General features: G+C 41.0%; 1 protein-coding gene and 1 non-coding gene across 9 annotated transcripts in view; one reads left to right on the forward strand and one right to left on the reverse strand.

Annotated features, from left to right (window-relative positions):
• SUGCT (succinyl-CoA:glutarate-CoA transferase) overlaps nt 1-23475 on the reverse strand; it is a 756457-nt gene that overhangs the window by 219881 nt on the left and 513101 nt on the right. The window lies entirely within an intron of this gene.
• LOC113267482 (U6 spliceosomal RNA) lies at nt 2808-2910 on the forward strand. The gene has a single exon (XR_003320828.1). It is a non-coding gene; the product is annotated as a U6 spliceosomal RNA (small nuclear RNA).

Here is a 23475-nt window from a genome sequence, read left to right on the forward strand (position 1 = left end):
TAAGTTTATCTCCATTACTTGTTACTCATCTTAGTGACCCTCAAGGCCAGAAACTTCACTAAAGGCAAGGAGCAGGGGAGGCCCATCTTTGATGGCCCGAGGACACGGCACTGAATCCATCTTGCATGCAGCAAGGGGCTGTAAATATTTCGCAAGTTAAACCAAACTGAATCAATCCGATAAAACTGCAAAGCAGGTAAATCTTGTGCATCGCCCTTCATCCTGCAATGCCTTGTTCTCAACCTCAACTCCTGCCAGTTGAAACCTATACTCCCAGATCATTCAAACACATAAACTGTATGAATGATAGGAACTTAAAATGCTTTATATCACTGCAGGTAATACTTGAATCCGGTGAATGTGGCTCTGATTAATTTCAGGCACAGCCAGAAAGTCTGGGATGACTTGGGAGTGTCAGGGCCTTCCCAGCAGGCCAGAAATCACATTTAGAACTCACTGGAACTTCAGCCTGTACCGAAATCACAGGCATTCACAGTCACCCACCTTGGTTTTCCTCATCTATGAGTTGAAAAGTATGAGTCATAAACTGTTGGAAGTATTTTTAACTCACCAATTATTTGGATAGTAAAATGTAATGTTTCAACCCTAACTGAATGCTAAGGACAATCTTAGCAACCAATTAGACAGAGTTGACTTTGAAATCAAAGAACAAGTCCAAGAGAAAAAGAGTAAGCTCTCTAAAAAGATGATGTTGATATCCTGATATGTGTAACTCAAAGCACCTGTGAACCTTCCATGCAAATAACCAACTGCTTCCTCTTTGATGGGGACCATGTGAGGAGGTCTAACCCTGAAGGAGACTGCATCCCGAGCACCCTTTCAGCCCTGAGCTTGCGCTCTGCTTGCAGACGGACACATGCTAAAGCGTCTGTACTCTGTCCTTGAAGATTCTGGAGACTTGGGTCAGGGGTGAACCCATGCCCTGGCTTCAGCCTTTGTAGTTCACACCTTGAGCCCCTAAGTTCTGCCCCTGCCGTCTCCTCCTCCTTGGCCCCTCAAACAGCCTCAGTTCAGGCCACCTAAACCTGCATGACTCATCTGATGGACACCGCCTTTCCCTCCCCAGTGGCCCCTAAGCCCTAAAGCCACCCCTGTCCCAGCCATGCCAACCAACCACTGGCTACTCCCTGTCACGGCTCTCCATCCATTTCCAAAACTTGCTCATGCTGTACTTTGCCTCGAACGCCCACCCCATGAACTCCCACTTGCCCTTCAAGACTCAGGCTACACAACCTGGGAAGTCTTGACTGACCTCCAGGTTGAGTTAGAATCCCTTCCTCTGTTTTCCAAAAATCCTGAACATACATCAAGCACAATGTTAATGACACTGCAGAGGAATTCCTGTTAACGTCTCTACTTGTGACCTCAGAGGTCTGGCAAATGTCTGGAACATGGGAGAACTAAGGAAAGAACGTGCTTGCTGACTGACTAATTGAATGAATCTACTGCAATAAGGTGGTGTGGTCCTATCTATGACCTCGGAGTACCGGGAAGAGAAGGTCAAACGTTCTTTGAGATGTTCCTCAGTGCCTAACACAGCGCCTGGGGCAGGTTACCAGTTAGTTAAGTAACACTGAACCACGTAATTCTTCCCCTGACCAATCTCTATGCATTCAGCCATCATGTGTTGACCGTCTACTACATACACGCATTCTCCAGGCATTGTGGAAGAAATAACCAGCTAAACCGAGGGTCTGGAAGGGTCTGGAGTCAAGAGGAGTAATAGATTTATAAACAGAGGTGAGTCATACAGATCTGAGGGAACAAGCAGCTGCTCTTTGTAGGGAAAATAGGGAAGACTGAGCCAAGGATATGAGTGTGGAGACAGATCTTAACTGATGAATACACAAATATACTTTTTTTGAGCCTGTTTGAGCCTGTGTGTGTGCATGTGCGTGTGTGTGTGTGCACGCGTGCCCGAGTGTGTTTTGGATCCGTGCTACTACGATCCACAAAATATGCTGGTATGAATATTTATGCAAATGCTAATTACACACTAATTACACACTATAATCTAAAACTCCCCTTGGTTATTTTCTGCCAACACGACGTCCTCTTGCACATCTCTCACATTTTAGCTGTTCTTCGGATGACAGTGGTTTTCACATTCCGCAGACCCTGGTTTACCATCCCTGAACTGCTTCCTCTCCCGAGTCCTGTTAATCGCTCATGTTTATTACCATTTTTTCAGCTGCAGTCATTGTGAACAGTAGAGTGTTTTCCCCCACAGTAATAAATATTCATGTGTTTATGAAGTAACAAAGAAAATGTTGCTGAGCATAAAGAGTTGATGTCAACAGTCGGGAGTGAATGAAACACAACATTAAATCTATTAGCATTCCCACATCTTCCTGGAGGCTTAATTGTTTCAGACAAGAGGTTGAAGCCCCGGAGTCTGGAGGTTTTGATAATGACTACAGGATGGGAAGGGAAACAGAAGATACAATTGGCTCGTCAGGGCTCTGTGTGTCATTCCTGTTTCACCACAGCGCATGGGTAAGAAGCTTTTTCCCGTTGTTTAATTTATCCCTTGGAGACTGGGATGGTCTGTGAGTCCAAACCAGAGATACAGCCTGGGCGGTGATAAGCCGAGCCCCGCTAGGAAATGAGGGGTTGCCTGCAATGGGGACTCCGAGTTTGAACTCATATTTGTGACCCACTTAAATGTACCTACTGGCTCGGGGATGACTACTGTAATGACACAAGTGTAAATTTCGTTTTCCACAATTCCCGTCTGATGGTGTCTAAGAAGCAACGCAAAGTTACTTAAAGAGTGCTTTGAAACAGTACTTTCTTCCGCAGTGCATATCCTACCATTGGAACAATTCAGAGATTAGCATGGTCCCTGCGCAAGGATGGCACATAAATGCGGAAGTGCTCTGTATTTAAAAAGAGAGAGAGAGTGCTTTGAAATATTAACTGATACGTGCTGGGCCTGGGTGCATGCAGGTGTGCATACAGGACACTAAGCAAATGCCCATTAGATGTACGATATCAGACAGAAAAGAGAGAAGAAAGAGGATTGTTGCATGCAGGCGTGGTGTCAGGCAGCAGACGAACGCTTTGTACTCAGGAGAGCACTATAATCCCAGCTCCGCCACTTGCCAGCCGCGAGACCTTAAGAAAGCTGCTCAACCTCTCCAGGCCTGTCTTATCATCCCCTTGATGCAGTGGTTGGTAACTGGGGGCGATTCTGTATGGGCTATTTGAGTGCAGATGGCAATTTCACAACCCCCCCCCAGTAATACCCTGTAAGTACTCCTCTTGCACCCAATGCTGATGTCCACCTTTCCTGAAACCAAGGCTTATGTCAGAAAGCAAAGGGCTGGTCAGCACAAATGTATCTGACTTTCAAGCCAAAGCCACTAAATGACCAAGTGACCCAGTGGCATCGGACAATCTAATCCCCCCAAAATGTCTCTTGGGATGCGGTCCAGGTCATCCTGCTACTTCTTGAGGCCAGGAGCTAATTTTATCTTAGAAAGTGCCGCACCATTTCCTCGGCAGTGATGCCTTCTTAAAAGGAGAGATCTGGCCACGGATGGCAAACATCATTTAATGTCTCCTTTGTTTTGTTTGTTTAACGAGACCAAAAGAGGACAAATTCCTATCCTTCTCATTGACTTCAGCAAGGGCAGGGTTCTGTTTAGAGACCAGGAAGAACAATGTGGAAATTGTTCACTAACAATGTGAATCATTTTCAGACAATCCCCAGAAAATCTGGGATAAGTTAGGTGGAAGAGAGATAGATGACAGTATGCGGAAAACTTTATTTATGAATGTTAATAAAATTTCGATTGCAAAGGAAATACTAGAGACAAAACTGAAAAGCCCTACATTGAGAATGAAGCTTATTCCAGCCTGAACTCCGAGATGCAAACAAGCCAAAGACCGATTCATTAAGTGCCAAGTTCAAGAGAGGGATGGCAGGCTAGAGCTTACAGCTGGAGAAGTTCCCCTCCTCGGGGTTTTGCCAAGAGCCGGCTCACATGCTTTGCAAACCATGATAGATATGTGAGGGCGAACCTGACATCCTTGCTGAGCTTTCTCTGTGTCAGCTTTTTGCAGCATGGAAACAAGTGGGTAGGTTTTGGACGAAAGGTAATCTTCCTCATTCACACTTGGGACCTTTGACAGAAATTTTCAAAATGGAAAACAAAAATGGCAGCAGGTCAAAATCAAGATTCTAATGTTTACAACATCTGGAGGTCGCTTTTGAGGAAAATGGCTGATGAAACCAGAATGGACGGGTACTGATATGAATATGCACCCCCAAGAAATATCCAGGTAATGTGTTGGTTATACCGTGGAAAATGACATCTTCAATTTGTTTGAGCCATGGAACCGTTTTCAAAAAGTGTGGTGAAAACATGGCAGGGCAAAGTTTTTGTGAAGGCTTGACAGGCTTACTTCTATTTTCCACAGGATGGAATGAAATTGCTTTAAAACAGTGATGGAAAGGTATACCACTCCTTAGATCCCTCCAGATCATGGAAAGAATAAATATTTTACCTGCATATAGCAGCTAGGATTTGTGAGGAAGTGTCAGTTAAAGTGTCATCAAAGTAAGATGAAGGCTTCGAAATTCTGATCCTGAGGAGTATGCTGGACATCAAGCTCAAGTAAAAAGCCAGGCTCTCTAAAAGCTGGTTCGTCTTTATTCCATGATTATATCTTCCAGAACATGTGCCCAAATGCTTTATACTCTTTGAGAGCCAGTATAAACATGGTAGCCAAACAGTGTGACCTTTGCAGTCCAAAGGTCTGGGGTCAAATTCCAGTTCTGATACTTGTGTGACTTTGGGAAACTTATTTAACCTCTCCGATCCTCAGCTTCCTCATCTGTTAAGTGGGCATAATAACCTTACCTGCCTTACAGGGTCATTGTATCAAACATTAAATGAGTGAATGCTTGCAAAGCATTTTGAAAGAACAGTGCCTGAAATATTTTAAGCCTTCCATCAATTCTGGCTCTCCTCATCTAATTGCATCCTCACACAGACCGTGTGAAGCAAGTACTATCCATCATTCTCGTATCACAGATGGGAAAGTGAGGATTTGATAGGTAAATTAACTTGCTCAAGAACAGACAGCTCATAAGTAGTGAAGCCAGTACTTGAAATAACCTGTTCTCAGGCCAAAGCCCAAGCTCCACTATATCATGTATTTGGGAATCTGACTGTGAAGAGGAAGAGTTGGTCTCTCCTACTAAAGAAAATAGCTGCTAGGGCAGAAATTAGGAAAATTCCCAGTCCAGGAAGTAACTCTCCATAACCTTCTAGGGGGCATCCGCAACTCCCTTCCTCTCCCCAAAGCCCCTACAACAGGGGTGAAGGGGTGTGACAGAGATGATCACTATCAAAACTTTTCTGCCCTCAATTTAATCAGGTCACCCTCTTAACACTTAGCACAAAGCATGAATATTTGAAAGCCTTTCTCCTTCCTCCTTCCCAACAGCCTTCCCAAGAATGTGCACCTCTCATCACCACCAAGTCTGTTATTGGTAGAATTTTGCTGCCTGAGTGAATTTCCATTGACTTCTGGGTGAAGGCAAAGAGACCTAGCAAGTCCTCGCAGGATTTTAAAAAGTGTTGGTGCCTGAGCCCTATTTGTACCTGTCTTTCTCCTGGGACCCTCCGTCCTCTGCCACCATCCCTACCAGGAATCCAGGCTCTCTGTATTGTTCTTGGGTCAGTGAAAGCGTCCACAACATCAACAAATTTAACAGCTCCATTTTTCTCATCCAGTTTCCCCTCAGTGATGGTTCCCATCCTCTTAGTACATGTTCAAAGACACCTTTTGCACTTTCAGTGACTGTACCATGGAAGCCCATAGAATCAGGACCTTCAAGCTTTCCAACGTTTGCTGTTGCTATTCTTTCGAGACCTCGAATATCTTCTCCTTTTCCCTATCCTGTCCCCCAGCTGTTTGCCCTGTTAACCTGAAAAACTCCTACCCCTTCCCTAAGGGGAAGACAAATGCCACACTTCATTGCAGTTTTCCTAGCCCACACGAACATCTGTGTCCCCTTGCAAGGCAACATTGTTACCTTCTTTGCATTCTTCAATTTCTCATGATCCTATCGCACACCATATCATAATCTTTCTCTGTTCAGCACCTAATATAGTCTTGAGATGTAATAGCCACTCGACAGGGTTTACTGAGAAGAACCATTAAAAGGTGACTGCCGGAGGCGAGGCAGAGCTGGTGTAGTGAGAACGAGTATAATTTTTGATGTCAGAGGGATCTAGATCTAATTCTGGTTCTGTTACCTCCTAGCTATGTGACCATAAACAAGACCCCTATAAACCTCTGTTTCTTGACCTATGAAACAGACAGTATTGTTACAAGAAGTAAATGAGAAAGGAGCATAAACATCTTTGCTACACTGTGCACATCTGACAAATTTTTGGATCTCTCTTAAATTTTGCATACATTTTCTTCTCTTTATATTCCTCCTCTCCTCCTCGACCCACACACTATTTCTTCTTAGAACAGAGGAATGTAGCTGTTGAAAGTTTGGGTAAAAGAGAGTTATAATGACAGGTTTTAGGAGAATCCCTTCGAGCAGAGTCTCAGAGAGGGAGATAACCGCTTGACTTGGATACCACAAACGTGATATCAAATGTAGCCTTAGTGTGGAGATGGATGTAGGATTTTTAAAAAAGATTTTATGGATTTATTTAAGGGGAAGGGCATGAAATGGGGGAGAGGCAGAGGTAGAAGGAGAAGTAGACTCCCTGCTGATCAGGGAGCCCGACACGGGGCTCGATCCCGACTCTTGGATCATGACCTAAGCTGAAGGCAGATGCTTAACTGACAGAGCCACCCAGGCCCCCCTGGGTGTAGGATCATAGGCCAATGGACTTAAATATTTCTGGGCCCACCGACAAAGTCATCACCATTACGGAGTAGATATAGCAGGCTATCTTGGTTTGGCTCCATTAAAATTTTAATACATCTAACATGATTTTTCTGATTCCACTCTCCCCAGAAAGCTGGGCCTGCCTTCTGGGGAGAATTATAGATCGTGCTGATTTGACTCTTTCCAGACCCCTATGGCTGTGATATTTCACAATCAGGAAACAGCATGGCTTCTGATGATGATCTGGCCGTCAGAAGAAAACTTCTGGTCTTATTTCAGTAAGTCGCTCAAGTAAATTAATCAGTTTTCTGGAGTCTACCACAAGCTCATAGACATTTTATCTTACACGAGACAATATTGATCGACCTAAACACAAACATGATTTCTGGCATCCTCGAGGAGAGGTCCAGATCACCCCAAGACGTCACTTAGCTTTGTGTTCCCTCCTGTTCCTACAGATTTCATTGGTATTCTTTGAGATCCTCAGTTCTCTAACAGTAGGCAGTTCCAATCTCAGTTTTTCCTAGGTCCTCCTCTTCTGTCTCCAAGAAAAAATCAGAGCACCAAATGCAAAAGGTATATTTGGTCTTGATGGACTATTGTTTTTGATGTTGGAGGAGGAACAGACCTTGTTGGTGATTTCTGGCCACAATCTTTAGGTCCTAAAGATTCCAGCTTAAACGTTTGTTTGGATGAATCTCTCTTATTAGTTCATTGATGAGACTTACAGTAAGACCTATGAAAATGTAGCTTTTCAATAATTAATATGTAACTTCATTAGTCATGGGGAAGAAGTCAGTACTTAAGAACCATAATATTTGACTCATAGAGCTTATTTAAAGGAGAGTGGATAGAAAATCTAAAGCCTAAAACATTTCTTGTTTTAAACTCTCTTTTGAACAGAAGTCAGCTCACATCACAAAAATGTTCTTGTTCATACATATAATGATACTGTAAATACAAGTTTTAAAAAGAGCTTTTAGGCAACAGTCGCAGACAACCAAATTGTAACCATTATGTTTACCATCTTGGCCCGTGTCCCAAGCTCCACATGTTTTGGGCATAGTTTTTTTTTTTTTTTTTTTTTTTTAACTCGACAATAAGGCCTCGACTATGAAGATTCCCTTTTGTTGCTATTCCAAATGCATAAGAGAACAAATCCATTTATCTAAATAGGAATTTGAAACTCTTTGGAGTATGGTGACCATATGCACCAATCCTCGGAAAGTAAAAGCAAAATATTAACTTCCCTTTCTGTTGGAACACTTTAAATTTCTGACATGAGGAACAGATCCTATTAAGTGGTAATTTACAGTGGCTACTTATTGCTTAAATGTGGAAAATCCACAGGGGTAGACCAAGGGAATTAAGGAAGAAAGTACCCTGAGTAAAATGATATGCACAGCAAATCCTCATCATTCACTCTGTATCATTCTCTTCCACCCAATTCCCTACCCACTTCCTCACCTTCCAGTCCATCCACTGCACCCCCAGCTACTCAGTTAAATGAGAAATGTCTGGCAGAGTTTGCTACAAGAATGTGAGTTGCAGCAAACAGACTTGGTCTATTTATAAGAAATGATCCTTCTGCCATGGTTTCATATCATTCATATCACGATTCCAAGAAGTTCCCCTGCTTTTACTATATGATGCCTTTCACACAGTGAGAAGGAAGGAACTACAGATCAAGGGAAAGTTTTGTCTTTAGGGGGGGCCAGCAAGCCAGCAGCAGAAAGGGTCTGCCTAAAATCAGAGGATAGTTATTCCACTAAGGTTGTTAAATTATTTCATTAGGAAGTTTTTTATAATGATCTTTCTTATCCTTTGAGAGTGACCTTCTAAACAAACTATACTGCTCTTTCTTTGCTTGAAAATCTATGATTTTTGTGTGTGTGTGTGAATGCAGACAGAAGAAGATTAAAAATACTGCCTTCCCATTATTTTTATTTTCCCCAGAATTTGGGGACCCATCACTTGCCATGAACTGGACATTCAGATCTTCTCTAGAACAATGAGATGTGTGCTCTAGCAAAGTCTGCTTTTTCAATTACTCGATAGGCTTAAAATGAGTAAACACAGAGAGAAAAATGCGGGGTGGTGGGAACCGGAGTACGTAAGGATCAGTTTGTGGCTTTCTGAGAAAGTCTTGCTTACAGTAAGTTTTAAAGAAATGTAAAGTGGGGTCTTTTGCCTCATAGAATTAAGTAAATTTCTTCCTTTCCTTCCTTCAGTGACGAACGATACAAGAAGAAGACAATGTATAAAACTCCCACTCTAGCCCCACAGTCCCATAAGTTAGCTTTTAAGTAAATCCATATGACAGGATTCCACAGTGTGACCCTAGAATGTTTACTCCCCCCAAAGTTATTGAAAATATGAATAAAGAATTTAAATACTTAATCTCATCCATAAATATGCCAATTTTAATTTAAGGTAAATGTATTTTTATCATATGAATTATTACATGATAATATAGTACTTTACATATATTACATATAAGTTGCTATATGATAGTATAATACATTATATTACATATGAAATATCTATTTATAAATTATTTTTCAACTAAAAAAGAATAAAATTTCATTATAGTAAATTTGGAAAATGCAGAAAAAAATTTTATAAGATTTTATTTATTTATTTTTGAGAGAGAGAGCAAGCATGCGCATGAATGGTAGGGAGGGGCAGAGGGAGAACCAGACTCCCCGCTGAGCAGGGAGTCCAACGTGGGACTCGATCCCAGGACCCCAGGATCATGACATGAGCCGAAGGCAGACGCTTAACCAACTGAGTCACCCGGGCACCCCAGAAAAATTTTTAAAAGGAGAAAATCTAGCCAGAATCTCCTTCCCAAACACGATTAGTATTAGCATTTGAGGTTTTTTTCTCTCCAAAATTTTTTATTTTGTATATTACTTTTACTACAATTGTGACCAAAGTACGCTAGAAATTTTGTATTTTGCTATCATATCTGAAATATTATATACAGTTTAATGGTTTGATGATAACCTATTATTTAGATATAACTGCTTTGGGGCTTTGGTAGTTGTTTTTAATTTTTTATTATTTATGGTATCTTGGGGAAAAACGTAATTTCAAGATAAATAAAAGCGCCATAGCAACCATTCCAGTAATTGGGAACAATAGCTAGTTTTTACTGTATTGGGACAAACTGGAACTCAGAAACCCAATGGCTAGTAGATCTTGAAGCATCTCACTTTAGATCTTTGGCAACAGAGACCTCTTTGGACTCTGCAGATCCAGCTGGAATTTTGGTAAGAGAGGGATATTGGGTCTCTAATGGCATCCATATTGCCACATGGACATAAACAAGAAGGTCAAGTCCATCGGACCAAGAGTCATTGTGCCACGGGAGGCCAAAGGTCTATACTTACATAGCACTAACATTTACTCACTGTAGTACCAAGAATACAGATTTTACATTCCTATAACACCTGCCAGGTAGGTCTTAACATCTGGAATGTTCAATAAATTTTATTGAGGGATGAATAGCTCTATATTACCAAATCACTTCCTTGGTAAATAAGTTCATGGACAAAACATATCTGATATGTCCAAAACATATCTGGAGCCTGTAATTTCAAATACACACAAAAGAAATGAACAAGAATAATTTATCTTCACCATTTTCAGGTATAACCAACTCTCCTTTGCTTGAGACTTGCTGATGTGTAGAAGCTAGAAGATTCTCTGAAGATGCCCTCAAGAGGCTCCTCAGGACAGCATTCCTAAGGGGCTCAACATAAGTCTTGTGAGGCATGTGTAGGTAAAAACAATCAGAAGTAGAGGCTAGAGCTTGCTTCTCATCTAGAGATTACTGAAGGAGGGAGGTCACGTTGCAGCATGCCAACAGAGCATGAAGTGGTTGTAGTATAACATAGTGTTTGTGGGAAGAAAAAGCATGGGCATCCCCATTCCAGTTCCCCATGGACCTCTGAGGGTGTGAAAGCAGAACTCAGTTGTTCCTGAGCTGCTCAAGAAGGAACACAGAAGTCAGAAGAGGAGCATGAGCTGTGGGGCAGAAAAGCGATTGCGGCATCATCAACTACTGGTACGGCTAAAGGAAAATTCACCTGCAGTTCTGAGTGGGAGCTGGGCTACAGCTGGAAGTCACCACAGGCTGATGGTGAAGGAAAGCTTCAAAAAGTCATCGGAAGAGCAAAACTGTAGAGAATTAATCCCAATTAGAGCAATGGGATAAAGAGCTCCAGGAGGGATGTCTTCAGGTAAATACTAACTGATAAATACCCTATTCTGTGGTTGTTTATTTTATCACAAACACTACATCCGCAGAGTCTACCAAAGTCTGGGAAAACAAGACAGAACCAGAAATGGGAATACCTGCTCACAACCAAGTGTCCACTGAGGTCAGATCTCTGCTTCCCCATCCCTCGTCCTCCACCAATGAGGCCACGCCTTGCTTGGAAAGGGACAGTTAGACATGGTAGGTTGAACACAACTATTTATTGTTACTCCCTTCTAATTCTCCATGAAAATACAGGAAAGGAAGTTTTCCAAAGGATAAACCTAAAACGACTAAGAGATGAAGAAAGAAAGTGACAGAAGATGAGAGACAGTAGCAACATTTTGTAGGCTGAAAATGCAGTGGATGAGTTGTCATTAACTTAGAGATGGGGGGAAAAAAGCTGCAACTATGGGTTGGAGGGTGAAACAGTGAGGCGCAAGCCAGTTTAAGCTGCAAAACCCTGAAATGAGAGGCGCCAGCAACCTCAAGAAGGCTGGGGTGCAGGGTAAACCTGAAAGTGAGCATTTGCAGATAACTGATGTCGACTACCCCTCCCCAAACTTTCTGGAGAGGCTGAACACGATCCACAGCTGAGGACAAAAGTAATATTCCATGCAGGAAACCAGACAATTAAGTAAAACTCTGCATGGTAATCATGAGATTCCCTAGCCTCTGTCCCCAACTTGACTCCTAGAACACAGACGACCAGGCTTAACCCCCACAGGCAGAGATTTGTAGGATTTCTCTCTAGAGAACTGAACAGACCAAAAGAATACATGTGTAGATGCTGATATTTGGGGTTCCGCAAAGAAAGAGCCTTTTTATCGACCTGCACTCAAGAAGCAATCAGTCCACAAGCCCTGCCCTCACCTATAAGCTTCCAGCCAGACTTTTAGTGTCACCTTCTTCAATATGAATAGACCAAGTGCTATCTTTCTATGTGCTAAAGCATCATTCAAAGCCCATTTTGATTTTTTACACAAATTGATTCATTTAATCCTTTACATAAAGTATTAATGTTTTGCACATATACATGTAAGTTTATTTAATCATCATAACAACTCTATAAGGTAAGTACCATTATCGTTCTCATTTCTCAATAAGGAAACTGAGGTACCTAAAGACTAAGTAACTTGCTCAAGGTCACAAGCTATGAAGTGGTGTGGCCAGTTTCACAATCTTTCAATTTGGAACCAGAGCCCATGTTTCTTTTCTTTTCTTTTTTTTTTTAAAGATTTTATTTATTTATTTGACAGAGAGAGACAGCCAGTGAGAGAGGGAACACAGGCAGGGGGAGTGGGAGAGGAAGAAGCAGGCTTCCCAGGGGAGGAGCCTGATGTGGGGCTCGATCCCAGGAACCTGGGATCACGCCCTGAGCCGAAGGCAGACGCTTAAGGACTGAGCCACCCAGGCGCCCCCAGAGCCCATGTTTCTAATCTCTACATTATACCACCTTGAAATAAATGTAGAGACAAAGTGAGGCACCCAGGGAAACAGGGAAACAATGGAAGCAGGCAACCAGGGGCCAAAAGAAAAGTGTAAATCAACTATAACACATTTATTCAATTTACTCATTGCATCCATTTAAAACAAAATGAAACAAAACACCAAGATGCTCTCTTATTCAGAGAACAAGAGAATATGGGAACAGAAGATTCAACAGGTGAGTTATAAAATAGAATTATAGAAGTAAAAGACAAAGACAGAAAACAGGAGAGAAAAGTAAGATGATCTATCTAGAAAAGACAGAGTAAGCTGTGACTATGAAATTAGCAAAGAAATAATACAAGAAAACCTCCAGATTGAATGAGTCTGTGAATATCCAATCAGCATAATAAAGGATAAGAGTCACACTAAGACACACCACTGATAAATATTCAGCCACCAAATATAAGAGTATCCTGAACGTTTCTAGGGAGGAAAGTAAACACGAAGAAGGTAAGCATGTGGAATGGCATTTAGGCATCTCAACAGCAACTCTGAAAGACAGAAGACAATGAGTGGCACCTAGCCATGTATCGACCAAAGGTGAAAGTAAAATAAAAAGCTTTTCCAACATGCAAAGTCTCAACAAAATAATGTCCTTTGTGTTTTTTTGCAGATAGGAAGACAGGGTTCTAGAAAATAGCCCCAGACTGACGATGCAGGGAAGCTTCAAGAAGTCATTTGACAGCAGAACTAGGGAACTAGAGAGAATTAATCCAAATCAGAGCAATAGGAAGGATGTCTTTAGGTAAATACACACTGATAATCATCTTTTGTTGTTGTTACTGTTGTTCATCTTACAGCGGAGTTTTACAACTCCAATGGAGAATTTAAGTACGAATTACTACTATAAACACAGAAAACAGAAATGGATAAATAGGGCATCTGTTAAATTCAGGGAAATGTAGGGGCTCCTGGGTAGCTTGGTCAGTTAGGTGGCTGGCTCTTGATTTCAGCTCAGGTCATGATCTCAGGGCCCTGGGATAGAGCCCGCTTCAGATTCTCTCTTTCCCTCTCCCCCACTCATGTGTGCATGCTCTCTCTCTCTCTCTCTCATATAACAAATAAATCTTTGAAAAAAATTTTAAAAAGTACAATATATTCATAAAACAGTATGTGTCTCAATTGTGAGAAATATTTACTTACTCATAATAATGTAAACACTGGCTATTGATTTAACCAAAAACAGTAACCAATTATGTTGGAAAGGGATGAAGGAAAAAACAAGTTGTAAGTCGTGTGGGAGATGATCCCAAAGAGCTAAATCCTCATTGTCTACAGGACAGAATGAATATCAATCTACAATTCCAGGAAGTTAGGAGATAGCAGGACTATGTTATTTAGAAATGTGGAGGTAATTAGTAGAAGGAACAACTTTAAGAGTTTTAGAGTTTTCAAAAACAAGAACCTGGAGAGGAGATGGTGGGGCAAAGGGATGCTGCTTTTCCCTATAAACTTATGAGTTCTTTTTGTTTTTTCAAACCATGTATATGTATTACTTTGATAAAATGATTTTTGAAAATTACAAGGAAGAACTATAAAAGGGTGGATTAGAGTCTCAGAACTGGCCTCCAAGTAAAAGCTCATATTCTTTGCATTTCTATCCCCTAGCCACACGGACTCTGTTAGGTCCCCAAACATGACATGTCCTATTTCCTGTAATCCATGATGTTACCTTACATAGGAAAAATATAGATGTAATTAAGGTTGCGAGCCTCAATATGGGGAGATTATCCTGGATTATCTAGTGGTCCAATCAATCACATCGCCTTAGGAGTGGAGAACCTTTACTGGCTGCAGCAAGAGAGATGCAACGTAAGAGGGCTCAACCCACCCTTGTTGGACTTTGAAGCTGAAAAAGGAGGGCCACGAGCCAAGGAAGAAGCAGAACAGTCCTCAGCTGACAATCAGTAAGAAAATGGGGACCTTGATCTTACACCACAAGGAATCGAATTCTGCTAACAAGCAGGATGGACAAGGAAATGGATTGTCCCATAAAGTCTCCACAGAGGGATACAGGCTACTGACATTGTGGTTTTAGCTTGGTGAAACCCATGCCAGACTTCTGACCTACACAATTATTAGATAATACAGTTGTGTTGCTTTATGCCACTACATCTGTGGTCATCTGTCATGGCAACAACAGCAAACTAACAGAATGCCAGTTCCTAAACCAACCCATGCAATTACTACTGATGGGAGAACCTTGAGTGGCAGTCTGAGAGTGTATGTGGACATTCAATAGGCTTAATAAATCCATAAACTTAAAATCTCTTCTCAATACAAGTGACTAGGGTCACCTGTGAGCCAAGCAATGCAGGACCCACCTACCCATCAAGCACTGATCAATATTTTTGACCATGGCCAAGAGGTCTGAAGGTTCCCACCATGGGAAGGGAAGCTTCAAACATCCAAAATTCTTCCACATTCTCCTATTAGAGCCATTCCTATCAAGTGCATCCAAACCAGGGGGACGGGTTTGTGGTGGCATACAAATATCTGTAAACATCCAAGATAAAAGCACAGCCTCTGACTTCACAAGCAAGCACCACAAAAAGAAGAAGGTAGTCTTGAGCACAGGTGAGCATGTGGAAAACCTGCTCAAACAGCTGTCTCTATAGCAACATTAGGAAAGTTTCAGGGCTAAATCTTGTTTAACTAAAGGTGCAAACTGTCTCTTACTTCAACCTGAGAGCCAGCAAATGAAGAAAATAGCTCTGATCATTCTTTTTTTTTTTTCTTGTTGTAAACGTCTTTTTAAATTGAGATATAATTATCCTATAACAGTGTGTATGTTAAGGTGTACAACACGCAGCCTTCCTACCTGCCTTCCCATTGCAATACCATAGTGTTAGCTAACACCTCCATCCTGTAGTGTAATTATCGCTTCTTTTTTTGTGGTGGAAACTTCAAGACCCAGTCTCTTAGCAACTTTGAAGTATGTAATACAGTCTTGTTGATACAATGCTGTGCATTAGATCTCCAAAACATATTCATCTTCTAACTGTAAGTTTGTACCCTTGGATACACGTCTCCTCAGTTCTGCCACCGCCCTCCCAGCCCCTGCTAACCACCATTCTATTCTCCCCTGCTTCCATGAGTTCGTCTTTTTTAGATTCCACATATATGTGAGATCATACAGTATTTGCTTTCTCTGTCTGGCCTCTCACTTAGCATAATGCCCTCATGGTCCATCCATGTTGTCACAAATGACAGGATTTCCTTCTTTCTCATGGCGAGTAATATTCTATTCCAGTAATATTCCTGAGGATATATGTATATATACCATATGTCTTGATTATTGTAAATCATGCTGAAATAAACACGGAGTGCAGATATCTTTTTGATATCCTCTTTTCATTTCCTTTGGATAAATACCCAGAAGTGGAATTGCTGGATCATATAAAGGTGCTCTGTTTTTAACTTGTGGAGGAACCTCCATACTGTTTTCCACAGTGGCTGCACCATTTATATTCGCACCAACAGTGCAGCAGGATCCCCTTTTCTCCACATCCTCGCCAACATTTGTTACTTCTTGTCTTCTCAGTGATAGCCATCCATCCTAACAGGTGTGAGGTAATACCATCATTTGCATTTCCCTGTTGATTGTGATGTTGGGAACTTTTTCATGATCTTTTCTTACTACAACATTAAAGCCTTATGAAATTTACGCAGAATAATTGGGAAATTGTTTTTATTATAATTTCTACTCAGAAAGTCTAGGTTCTTTTAAGCAGAAAAGGCATCTAATTTTAAATTTTAGAAGAGTAAATTACTGATATAAAGCAAGGAAAATAAATTGACAAACTACAAAATACAAAGGGAATCCTATTTCCACTACAGACATGCCACAAGGCCCAAAACCTTTTGAAAGAACAGCAATAATACAAATGGAATTGATCCTTTCAATTCTTGCACTACAGATATTCTTCAAATCCTTTTCTTTTGGAGACATCAAACAATTAGAATAGAATAAGAAGGGTATGACTTATGTCCATGTTCACTAAGTGAACAAAGAATAAAGACTGTTTTCAAGCTAGGTACAAAAAATAAAATATGAAATTCTCTCCTTGCCCCTGGGGAGAGAGTAAGGGGATTGATTTTTGTCTTTTGCCTCTGTGTAATCTCCTCAAGGTCCCCAGTACTTAAAGTGTATTTACAAAGGGGGATCAGGATGTTTTGAGATTGATGTCCCAAAGGAAGTCTTCAGTTGACCTGTGCTAGTGGAAAGTGTAAGTTCTGCTTAAGTTTTTTTTTTTTTTAAAGATTTTATTTATTCAACAGAGAGAGAGACAGCCAGCGAGAGAAGGAACACGAGCAGGGGGAGCGGGAGAGGATGAAGCAGGCTCCCAGCGGAGGAGCCCGATGTGGGACTCGATCCCATAACGCTGGGATCACGCCCTGAGCCGAAGGCAGACGCTTAACCGCTGTGCCACCCAGGCGCCCCTCTGCTTAAGTTTTAAGGAAATTCATGGGCTTTCCTCATGGAAATGTGGATATTGTCTGATGTTGAAATGGATCATGGTAATGACTTGGACATAGTGCTTCATCTCATTGCTCATTACTATCCCTAGAGTCTCACTTTCTACACTACTACTTAATAGATCCCCATCCCCAGGTAGAATGACCATGGCTACACTGGCCACACATCCTTGATTTGGATCTGGAAACTATGGTCACCATAACCAAAGAGAGCATAGAAAACGCAGAGAGTTATGTGATTTCCAGTCATAAATGATGTCAAAATTCCCTCAAGATTGGGACTTTGCAAATGTGAAATATAGATTTTTTTCCCTATAAAACTTCATGAAACAAGGAACATCCTAGGGAGGGGGGTGGGGAATATAATTACCTTTGACAATAGAATGTACCCTGGGACTTTCAAGGCAAAACTGTTAGGCCTTTTATTTTTCTTTTACTTCTTTTGTGGGTGTGCAATCCTTTCTTAAACATTTGGTCTACATATGGATAGACCTGTGATTTTAAATGGCCTAATGAGCTTCAGACAGACTTCTAAGTAACACTCATGAATAAGCCAAAGAAAGAGTCTCAGATGCTAACATTTACTGTACTAAGAATTTTTTTTTTGTTTGCTGATTTTTTTCCCCTTTTAAAAAGTTAACACTTATTGAACATAATATATCCTGAATCTTTTGCAGGTGTTAAACAGCTGACTTTAATTTTTTAAAGAACCAAATCCATCTATTACCAAACCAAAAAAAAAAAAAAAAAAGAAAAAAATTAGCTCTATTTATTTAGGTTATTTTGACAGTAAATCCTTCCTCTCTATCTGTCCCAGAAAAAAAAAAAAAAGGTTGTATTTCTCTGTAAAAATAAACTTTCTATGAAGATTAAGACATGACTTCATGAGGACTTGGTCCTTAAAAAGCCAAAGGGTCCAAAATGTGGAATTACATTTTTTTTCCTACCCCTTTAATTTAGGATGGAGAAACACATATTAGCAATACTGGCTTAAAAATGAAATACTGTATCCTTCTATCATGACATAAAATGTATGGTATGGCAAGTGGCTCTAAGGGCATTGTCTAGCCTGGATATGAAATTCTAATCAAGAGGGAATACTGGAGTGAGTAAGAGGGGATCCATCACAGGACAGCAAATGAGATTGGAAAAAGGGAGGGGAAATTTAACAAAAGCAAAACAATTTAATTCATGAGGGGTTTGGCCTTGGACTCAGGACTCTACCCTAACATCTGGGTTTTTTTCCCCATAAATTTTCCAGGGTTATCACTATTTTATCAACTAGTTATATTCTTTTGTCCATGCCAGACAAAGTGGTCTCTGCTACCAGCCACCAAGTCAGGGGTCAAAGCAACAAAACAGGAACAAAGTGGAAAAAGTTACCTACAGTTGACTCGTTAATAAAATATCTTGATTTCATTGAAGGACTGAGATAGTACAGATGTGTGCAGTGGGATGCAACCTTGTCCAGATTTTCAACGAGTGGTTGTTATAAGATTGTAGCCTTCTTTAAAATACTCCAGGATAGACAGTGACATATCTATGCATGTAAGCTTTCATTGATCCCCTTGGGCTGGTCATTTGCACTAATCAGGAGTACACATTCCAGGGGTGGTGAGCTAGCATGGGAAAAGTCTTAATCAAAAAGCCAATTCCAGACACAGTTACCACAAGATAGTCTTCAGCTATCCTCAAGCCTGATAAACACCAGGAGCTTTGTTCATTAACAGAGTGAATACTAGAAATATTCTTTTTTTTTTTTTTTTTCTGAGAGAGAGAGGGCATGAGTGCAGGGGTGGGGTGAGGGGTGGGGGTGGGGAGAAGGGGCCGAGGGAGAGGGGAGAAAGAGAATCCCAAAGCAGGCTCCATGACCAGTGCAGAGCCTATGTGGGGCTGGATTTTACAACCCTCAGATCATAACCTGAGCCAAAACCAAGAGTCGGGGGCTTAACCAACTGAGCTACCCAGGTGCCCCTAGAAATATTCCTTAATCATTATATTAGTGGCAAAATATGTAATAGAAACATGGTAGGGGCATTTCTACCATCACATAAATGACATTTAGGAATCTGGTAAGCCCAATAGCCTGTACCCTTCAGAATGGTGGCCCGGACTCCCTGAAGAAGTCTTGTATCCAGCCTCTGATTGGAACAATCGTTGGTCACCACTATCTGGGACTCTAGGCAGCTATGAAAACCAATCAGAAAGGACCTAAAATTTATGGATAAGCCAATTGGCTAACGTTCCTTTGCAATCAAGAGACTTTCCTAAAAACTTGGGGCAAGTAAACCAAATTGGTTGTAACGCGGGGTTAATTGAATCAAAGTACCTATATTTTCTTCATGTAAGAAAGCAATATCTGTCTTAAAAGTCCAAAATAATATTAAAAATGTCATAGTTCTTTGCCCCTGTGTCTCATATACCATGTGAACTAATCACCCCTGGAAAAACAATTCACACCACCCACTCTAAGTTACTGTAGTGGAATTTTTTTCAGTGAATTTACTCAAAAAAGGAAAGCAAGAGTTGCCATGCATGCCTTATTTGTGGATTGTTTTCCTTCTTTTGATGACTGGCAGTTCAGAAGGATTTTTCTGGTGAAGTGAGGAGGTATGGCTAATTATCTCTTGACAGCTAAATGTAACTCTAGATCAAGCCTCTTTACTTCACACATTCATTCATTCCTGCTCACAGATCAGGAGGAGAGAAAACTGTAAAAATGTCACCATGGCTGCCAAGAAAACACTGTGAGGCGAAAGATAAAATAGGAGCAATAGCTTAGATCTTTGCTGCTGTGGTAGCCAGTTTCCAAATGGCAACCAATTATCCTTGCTTTCTAGTACTCTTGCATGTGTGCAGACTCCTCATATTCGGAAGAAGGCTGACTTGTGTGATCAATAGAATTCTACAGAAGTAACGTGTGAGAACTCCGAGAATAAGTCATAAAAAGTATTGGAGCTTATGCTTTGATCTCTTGAACCCTTTGCTCTGTGGGAAGCCAGTTGCTCTGATCTGGAGAGAGGCTTCCTGGAGAAGAACTAAAGCCAACCACCAAGAGCCAGCACCAATTTGTCAGCCATGACTGTGGGCCATGTTGGAACAGAGCTTGCAGCCCCGGTCAGGCCTTCAGATGACTGCAGACAAGGCCAACATGTGACTATAAACTCGTAAGAGATGACAAGGCAAAACCACCCAGCTAAGTTGCTCCTGAATTCCTGACCTACAGGGAACATGAAAGAAAATATGCCACTTATTTTGTTTAAAGTCACTATATTTGGGGATCATTTGTTATATAGCAATAGGGAACGAACTGCCTATAGCATTTTCAACTCCATTCTCTTTTGAAAGTCTCCTATCATAGAGGTTTTAAAAAGCAAGATACTGATTTCTTATTAGCCTTTCTTGTAGCTAGAAGTGGCCATAGAACCTGTTCTGACCAATGAGACCAAAGGGGAAGCCTACTAAGGGAGCTGTCTTGGAAAAGGAACAGGTACAAACAAAGAGCCCCAAGTTTCTGCTTTGAATATAAAGATGTCAGGAGCTGAGGCAGCTATCTTACAGCTGGGATGCGGCAAAGGAGCGCGGAGTAAACAGGAGAGAGGTTAGGTCCCAGACAACACTGCTGGCTAGGTGAACTGGTGCCAGCTTCATCCTCCCACCTTGGAAAGTGACTAAAATAAACCCAATTTTTATACCACTATTAGTCGGGATTTTTATTATTTACAGCCGACAGCATTTTTCACTGATGCAGGTTTTGGAACCAAGAGAGGGTGCTTTATATTATAGACCCTAAAATGCAGAATTGGCTGAGGGGGAGAGGTAGAACATCAGGCTATGAGGTTCAACTATCTCTGGAAAGATTACCCTGGACATGCAGTGGGGAAGCATCTGTTTCAACTGTTGCCTGCTGGGACAGAGACTACGTATTGAAACAAAAAGATGTAGTGTTAGGGGAAAATGTAGAAAAACTGGTTGTGACAGTCTTTTCTCCATACACCTTTTTTGGCTGTTTTGGAATGTTTTGGAAACTCACACAGGGAGGCAAAGGACTTTGGTGGGCACCTCAGGGCATGGCAGGTCAAAGAGGACACATACACACTGAGTAGTCATTCTGAAGGCTTTGGGTTTGTACGTTTGGTTTCCCATAACAATTGTATGAAACTAAGCAGGTAACTTCAAGCCATAAAAGATTTTTCTCCTTTTGTCTTTCCTCTGCTTTGATAAATAACAATCAAGCAAAACCTTTTGTAGATTCAGATATATACTTTTCCCAGTTAGCCCACAAATGGGAAATAAAAGTTGGCAGGCCTAAGATCTCATGAAATATGTTTATTTCACTCTTTGTCCTATGATAGAGTAGAAGGGTAGTCGCAACCGCATATCAAGCCTGTACGAGGTTTTGAGGCACATTATATGCATTATTTTATGTAACCTTCACAACAACAGTCACTTTGCCAAAGGAGAAAACTGAGAATGCTTACAAAGGAAGCCCAGCCTCGTTTGGCTCCAGAGCTTTTGCTCATATCATTATGTTGTAATGCCTCCGAATGTTTCTGTTAATTATTTATTTAGAATATTCCTCAATGTTGTCTGCTTTCCTGATGGGACTGGCCTCCACCCCCTCACTGGTGTCCCTGGCTCTCCTCCAATCCAGCTGCAGCCGCAGACATCCTTCTCAAGTCTATACTTGCTCCTGTTTATACATTGTTGTTTAAAGACAAGTCAAAACTCCCTGATGTGACACTTCGGAGCTCTGTGTCACTCATCCACTCCCTGCCCGCCAGCCTCAGCTCCCGGCATTCCTCCTTGTCTTGACACCTCTTTCCACCTCCTAGCTCTCACAGCTCGTCCTGTGTCCTCCCGCTTCCACTCGCTTTCAATCCCATCTTGCTTTCTGTCCCAGACTGCCCCTTCTGCCTGGGCACTTTCTCTAACTCTTTTGGCCTGGCGACTTCCCACACATCCTTCATCTCAGACTTTACTTCTCAAGCACCCTGTGCTTCTCTAAATTTCAGTCCTCACTGTTTTGTCTTTCTCTCTCTCTTGGCTTGACTCTTGTAAGTAATTTTCATCACTGTGCTCCCAGTGTTCAATATACGTTCAGTTCATTCTTTAAAAAAAAGTCTGCATGCTCATTTAAATCAAAATTGGTCAAGATACAACCTATTCTAAAGAGCTGACAATTTCTAAGGAATAAAAGTGAAACTGTGTTCTGTCCATTAACTTATATCACAACTAGAACCAAATTATCACAGTAAAACTTCGTTGGCACACTGCATGCTACCCACATTTATGTAATTATAGACAATATTCTGCTAGTTTCACAGACACAACAAAGAACCCAAGTGCCTGGTCTAACTAAACTTGCACATTTAATTGCTCATTCTCCTCATAAAATACACTCATTTTCTACACATGTGAATGATGTGTATTTTATACATATATTGTATGACATGTAATTATATATTAGAACATTCTCTCTATATATATATCTATAATTAAACATAATTACTTAACAGAACAGATTCCCTTTCAACTTTAGAGTGTTGTCAGTCTAGTCAGTGTCCTTTACCATCCCTTTACTCTCTGAGTAGACTAGATTCACTCAAAAATTGCTTTCCTAATATTTACACCCACCTCCCCCTTCTAATCCATGGATGAGGGAACTTCTTATCTTTCTTTACTAAATCACTGGTTTGATTTTCTATAATTCTTTACTATCACCAATTAGATTCTAATATTGCTATATACTTAAATATTTTTTTGCAGACTATCCCTATATCAACTGCCTTCTCTTAAAAACAACAACAACAACAACAACAACAACAACTATCTGGATCTCCCCTTATCTATTTTTAAACTATAGTCATTTTTCTAATTTCCTAGTTTATTTTTAATTTTTAAAAAATTTTAAATTTCTCATTGCATGAAGTTGCCCTTTTCCAGAAATTAAAGCATGCATGCAGAGGCCACAGATTTGGGTCTCCATCCAGTTTCTTTCCTTCTATGGTTGATGGAGTTCCTCTAGCGGCTATCAAATGGCTCACTATTGTCATTCTTTTCATAACTATAAAAGTTCCTATGTCTTCATAAGTCTTTCAACAGAAAGTTAAGAAAGGGCACATTATGAAATATGAATATGATGCCATTCTGAACCCAAAGGCCCTGCCTGCCCTTCATAGGACTTCTTCTGTCTCAGCTGGCACAAGCCAGCCGAATTTCTTGGAAGCGAAGTATCAGATTAAGCAATAGGCTGTAATAGGGAGCTTGCACTACAAGGTATATGAAGTTTCCATAGACTATATCCTGTGGTAAAAGTCTCTGTTCCATGCAGTTACTCCCTACAGAAAATTCA

Source organism: Ursus arctos, unplaced genomic scaffold (genome assembly GCF_023065955.2).
Source record: "Ursus arctos isolate Adak ecotype North America unplaced genomic scaffold, UrsArc2.0 scaffold_3, whole genome shotgun sequence".
Taxonomy (NCBI): Eukaryota; Metazoa; Chordata; class Mammalia; order Carnivora; family Ursidae; genus Ursus; species Ursus arctos.